The following is a 6,691-nucleotide window of genomic DNA, read 5'->3' on the forward strand; positions in this document are numbered from 1 at the left end:
ATGTGTGTTTGTGTGTATATTTGGGTGTATGAATGAGGGTGTGTATGTGTGTTTGTGTGTATATTTGGGTGTATGAATGAGGGTGTGTATGTGTGTTTGTGTGTATATTTGGGTGTATGAATGAGGGTGTGTATGTGTGTTTGTGTGTATATTTGGGTGTATGAATGAGGGTGTGTATGTGTGTTTGTGTGTATATTTGGGTGTATGAATGAGGGTGTGTATGTGTGTTTGTGTGTATATTTGGGTGTATGAATGAGGGTGTGTATGTGTGTTTGTGTGTATATTTGGGTGTATGAATGAGGGTGTGTATGTGTGTTTTTGTGTATATTTGGGTGTATGAATGAGGGTATATATTTGGGTGTATGAATGAGGGTGTGTATGTGTGTTTGTGTGTATATTTGGGTGTATGAATGAGGGTGTGTATGTGTGTTTGTGTGTATATTTGGGTGTATGAATGAGGGTGTGTATGTGTGTTTGTGTGTATATTTGGGTGTATGAATGAGGGTGTGTATGTGTGTTTTTGTGTATATTTGGGTGTATGAATGAGGGTATATATTTGGGTGTATGAATGAGGGTGTGTATGTGTGTTTGTGTGTATATTTGGGTGTATGAATGAGGGTGTGTATGTGTGTTTGTGTGTATATTTGGGTGTATGAATGAGGGTGTGTATGTGTGTTTGTGTGTATATTTGGGTGTATGAATGAGGGTGTGTATGTGTGTTTGTGTGTATATTTGGGTGTATGAATGAGGGTGTGTATGTGTGTTTGTGTGTATATTTGGGTGTATGAATGAGGGTGTGTATGTGTGTTTGTGTGTATATTTGGGTGTATGAATGAGGGTATATATTTGGGTGTATGAATGAGGGTGTGTATGTGTGTTTGTGTGTATATTTGGGAGTATGAATGAGGGTGTGTATGTGTGTTTGTGTGTATATTTGGGTGTATGAATGAGGGTATATATTTGGGTGTATGAATGAGGGTGTGTTTGTGTGTATATTTGGGTGTATGAATGAGGGTGTGTATGTGTGTTTGTGTGTATATTTGGGTGTATGAATGAGGGTGTGTATGTGTGTTTGTGTGTATATTTGGGTGTATGAATGAGGCGGTGTATGTGTGTTTGTGTGTATATTTGGGTGTATGAATGAGGGTGTATATGTGTGTTTGTGTGTATATTTGGGTGTATGAATGAGGGTGTGTATGTGTGTTTGTGTGTATGAATGAGGGTGTGTATGTGTGTTTGTGTGTATATTTGGGTGTATGAATGAGGGTGTGTATGTGTGTTTGTGTGTATGAATGAGGGTGTGTATGTGTGTTTGTGTGTATATTTGGGTGTATGAATGAGGGTGTGTATGTGTGTTTGTGTGTATATTTGGGTGTATGAATGAGGGTATATATTTGGGTGTATGAATGAGGGTGTGTATGTGTGTTTGTGTGTATATTTGGGTGTATGAATGAGGGGTGTGTATGTGTGTTTGTGTGTATATTTGGGTGTATGAATGAGGGTATATATTTGGGTGTATGAATTAGGGTGTGTATGTGTGTTTGTGTGTATATTTGGGTGTATGAATGAGGGTATATATTTGGGTGTATGAATGAGGGTGTGTATGTGTGTTTGTGTGTATATTTGGGTGTATGAATGAGGGTGTGTTTGTGTGTATATTTGGGTGTATGAATGAGGGTGTGTATGTGTGTTTGTGTGTATATTTGGGTGTATGAATGAGGGTATATATTTGGGTGTATGAATGAGGGTGTGTATGTGTGTTTGTGTGTATATTTGGGTGTATGAATGAGGGTATATATTTGGGTGTATGAATGAGGGTGTGTATGTGTGTTTGTGTGTATATTTGGGTGTATGAATGAGGGTATATATTTGGGTGTATGAATGAGGGTGTGTATGTGTGTTTGTGTGTATATTTGGGTGTATGAATGAGGGTGTGTATGTGTGTTTGTGTGTATATTTGGGTGTATGAATGAGGGTGTGTATGTGTGTTTGTGTGTATATTTGGGTGTATGAATGAGGGTGTATATGTGTGTTTGTGTGTATTTTTGGGTGTATGAATGAGGGTATATATTTGGGTGTATGAATGAGGGTGTATATGTGTGTTTGTGTGTATATTTGGGTGTATGAATGAGGGTGTATATGTGTGTTTGTGTGTATATTTGGGTGTATGAATGAGGGTGTATATGTGTGTTTGTGTGTATATTTGGGTGTATGAATGAGGGTGTGTATGTGTGTTTGTGTGTATATTTTTAGTGTATGAATGAGGGTGTGTATGTGTGTTTGTGTGTATATTTGGGTGTATGAATGAGGGTGTATATGTGTGTTTGTGTGTATATTTGGGTGTATGAATGAGGGTGTATATGTGTGTTTGTGTGTATATTTGGGTGTATGAATGAGGGTGTGTATGTGTGTTTGTGTGTATATTTGGGTGTATGAATGAGGGTGTATATTTGTGTTTGTGTGTATATTTGGGTGTATGAATGAGGGTGTGTATGTGTGTTTGTGTGTATATTTGGGTGTATGAATGAGGGTATATATTTGGGTGTATGAATGAGGGTGTGTATGTGTGTTTGTGTGTATATTTGGGTGTATGAATGAGGGTGTGTATGTGTGTTTGTGTGTATATTTGGGTGTATGAATGAGGGTGTGTATGTGTGTTTGTGTGTATATTTGGGTGTATGAATGAGGGTGTATGTGTGTTTGTGTGTATATTTGGGTGTATGAATGAGGGTGTGTATGTGTGTTTGTGTGTATATTTGGGTGTATGAATGAGGGTGTGTATGTGTGTTTGTGTGTATATTTGGGTGTATGAATGAGGGTGTGTATGTGTGTTTGTGTGTATATTTGGGTGTATGAATGAGGGTGTATATGTGTGTTTGTGTGTATATTTGGGTGTATGAATGAGGGTGTGTATGTGTGTTTGTGTGTATATTTGGGTGTATGAATGAGGGTATATATTTGGGTGTATGAATGAGGGTGTGTATGTGTGTTTGTGTGTATATTTGGGTGTATGAATGAGGGTGTGTATGTGTGTTTGTGTGTATATTTGGGTGTATGAATGAGGGTGTATATGTGTGTTTGTGTGTATATTTGGGTGTATGAATGAGGGTGTGTATGTGTGTTTGTGTGTATATTTGGGTGTATGAATGAGGGTGTATATGTGTGTTTGTGTGTATATTTGGGTGTATGAATGAGGGTGTGTATGTGTGTTTGTGTGTATATTTGGGTGCATTGAATGAGGGTGTGTATGTGTGTTTGTGTGTATATTTGGGTGTATGAATGAGGGTGTGTATGTGTGTTTGTGTGTATATTTGGGTGTATGAATGAGGGTGTGTATGTGTGTTTGTGTGTATATTTGGGTGTATGAATGAGGGTGTATATGTGTGTTTGTGTGTATATTTGGGTGTATGAATGAGGGTGTGTATGTGTGTTTGTGTGTATATTTGGGTGTATGAATGAGGGTGTATATGTGTGTTTGTGTGTATATTTGGGTGTATGAATGAGGGTGTGTATGTGTGTTTGTGTGTATATTTGGGTGTATGAATGAGGGTGTGTATGTGTGTTTGTGTGTATATTTGGGTGTATGAATGAGGGTGTGTATGTGTGTTTGTGTGTATATTTGGGTGTATGAATGAGGGTGTGTATGTGTGTTTGTGTGTATATTTGGGTGTATGAATGAGGGTGTATATGTGTGTTTGTGTGTATATTTGGGTGTATGAATGAGGGTATATATTTGGGTGTATGAATGAGGGTGTGTATGTGTGTTTGTGTGTATATTTGGGTGTATGAATGAGGGTGTGTATGTGTGTTTGTGTGTATATTTGGGTGTATGAATGAGGGTGTATATGTGTGTTTGTGTGTATATTTGGGTGTATGAATGAGGGTGTATATGTGTGTTTGTGTGTATATTTGGGTGTATGAATGAGGGTGTATATGTGTGTTTGTGTGTATATTTGGGTGTATGAATGAGGGTATATATTTGGGTGTATGAATGAGGGTGTGTATGTGTGTTTGTGTGTATATTTGGGTGTATGAATGAGGGTGTATATGTGTGTTTGTGTGTATATTTGGGTGTATGAATGAGGGTGTATATGTGTGTTTGTGTGTATATTTGGGTGTATGAATGAGGGTGTGTATGTGTGTTTGTGTGTATATTTGGGTGTATGAATGAGGGTGTATATTTGGGTGTATGAGGGTGTGTATGTGTGTTTGTGTGTATATTTGGGTGTGTGAATGAGGGTGTGTGTAAAGGTTGTGTGTGCTTGAGTTATTTTTGTTTCTATTAAATGAAACTATAGTAAGATGATGGTTATATTGGAGAGTAAACGCTCTGTGCTGTAATCAGGACATTTATAAAGAGCAGAATGACTTTAATCTTTTTCACAACTGATGTAAATCGATAGTTCAGTTAATCGCTGAGTCAGCGCTGGACAATAGGACGCGAGCTGGGCGTGAGTGTGACTCTGTTTGGTTGATGATGTGGAAAGGTGATGAGTGTGTTTTGGTGATGAAGTTTCATCCAGTTCCATTTCTCACATAAAACTAAACCAAAGACATCTCAGCTCTGGGTGACGCCGCCTGATGACATCATGGCCGGACTGCCACATGAGAGCAGAAGAAATAAAAAATAAAAAAACCTAACCCTAACCTACTCACTACCACCAGGTGAGGGACAGTGTGTGACCATGTCACTTAGTGTATGCAACACACACATGTATATATGTATATACATTTACTTTCCTAATTTTTTCATTAAAACTATTTATTTATTCTAACCTTGTTTTTCTTTTTCCTTTTTTTTAAATTTAAAATCTATAGTTGTTTTACAAACCCGATTCCAAAAAAGTTGGGACTCTGTACAAATTGTGAATAAAAAAGAAATGCAATAATTTACAAATCTCATAAACTTATATTTTATTCACAATAGAATATAGATAAAATATCAAATGTTGAAAGTGAGACATTTTGAAATGTCCTGCCAAATATTGTCTCATTTTGGATTTCATGAGAGCAACACATTCCAAAAAAGTTGGGACAGGCAGCAATAAGAGGCCGGAAAAGTGAAATGTACATATAAGGAACAGCTGGAGGACCAATTTGCAGATTATTGGGTCACTTGTCAACATGATTGGGTATAAAAAGAGCCTCTCAGAGTGGCAGTGTCTCTCAGAAGTCAAGATGGGCAGAGGATCACCAATTCCCCCAATGCTGCAGTGAGAAATAGTGGAGCAACATCAGAGAGTTTCTCAGAGAAAAATTGCAGAGTTTGAAGTTCTCATCATCTACAGTTCATCATATCATCCAAAGATTCGGAGAATCTGGAACAATCTTTGTGTGTAAGGGTCATGGCTGGAAAACGGCTAAAACTCTATAGGTCAAAAAAGAAGCCGTATCTAAACATGATCCAGAAGCTCAGGTGTTTTCTGAGGGCCACGGCTCATTTAAAATGCACTGTGGCAAAGTGGAAAACTGTTCTGTGGTCTGACGAGTCAAAATTAGAAGTTCTTTTTGGAAAACTGGGACGCCATGTCATCCGGACTAAAGAGGACAAGGACAACCCAAGTTGTCTCAGCGCTCAGTTCAGAAGCCTGCATCTCTGATGGTATGGGGTTGCATGAGTGCATGTGGCATGGGCAGCTTACACATCTGGAAAGGCAGCATCAATACTGAAAGGTATATTTAAGTTCTAGAACAACATGTGCTCCCATCCAGACGTCGTCTCTTTCAGGGAAGACCTTGCATTTTCCAACATGACAATATCAGACCACATACTGCATCAATTACAACATCATGGCTGCGTAGAAGAAGAATCTGGGTACTGAAATGTCCAGCTGGCTGACTGTTATTTTCTGGTGTTATGTGTCTGTATATTCTATGCTTTGGCAATACTAATGTCCATATTTGTAATGCCATTAAAGCAACCTTGGAACCTTGAATCCTGAAAAGAGAAGGAGCAGAAGATGGCAGTAGCAGCAGAGTGAGACACGGCTGCTCATCAGGGATAAATGCACACCATTCACCTTGACTGTTGATTTCTGTAAAGCTGCTTTGAGACAATGTCTGTGAAAAGCGCAATAGAAATAAACTTGACTTGTGTGATGCCTTCTCGTGGTGGTGGTTGTTCCTCAGAGCTCCAGCAGGGGGCGACCTGCAGCTCCATCTGCTGTAAACACACAGGAACAAAAGAAGACGCGCTGCAGTAGAGGAGGAGCTTTCATCTCACATCATCTCACATCATCTGGAAACAAAAACCTTCAGCAGTGTCCTCACACACATCTCACAGGGTTCCTCCTCCAACCCGCTTCATGCGTGGACTCCAGGAGCTTCTTGCAGTTCTGCTGGACAGCTGGAGGTGAGTCTCTGAGCTCCACATCCGCATTTATCTACAGCTGTGTGTGTGTGTGTGTGTGTGTGTGTGTGTGTGTGTGTGTGTGTGTGTGTGTGTGTGTGTGTGTGTGTTGCGGCGCTGTAGAATTAAAGTAAACTGAATAGAAATGAAGGTGCAGAATTCAGGACTGAGTTCTGTTTCATACACAAGTGCACATTAAGGACACGCGGTGTTTGTAAACACATCTGTAACTACAACATTCTGCGATTCATGAGTTAAAAGAATTCCATATAAATAAAGAATAACGTGTGTGTGTGTGTGTGTGTGTGTGTGTGTGTGTGTGTGTGTGTGTGTGTGTGTGTC

The 6,691-nt window shown here is 39.1% G+C and overlaps 1 protein-coding gene across 1 annotated transcript in view; it reads left to right on the forward strand.

The window, feature by feature from the left end:
- Window positions 1–4,424: 4,424 nt before the first annotated feature.
- The window catches only part of LOC310736411 (histone-lysine N-methyltransferase PRDM9-like), a 12,065-nt gene continuing 9,798 nt past the window's right edge, over window positions 4,425–6,691 (forward strand). Inside the window, exon 1 of the mRNA XM_083559889.1 lies at window positions 4,425–6,352. The gene's annotated coding sequence lies outside the window, so the exon portion shown is untranslated. The remainder of the gene's footprint in view (window positions 6,353–6,691) is intronic.

The sequence above is a fragment of the Silurus aristotelis genome, assembly GCF_946808225.1.
Source record: "Silurus aristotelis genome assembly, chromosome: 14".
Classification (NCBI taxonomy): Eukaryota; Metazoa; Chordata; class Actinopteri; order Siluriformes; family Siluridae; genus Silurus; species Silurus aristotelis.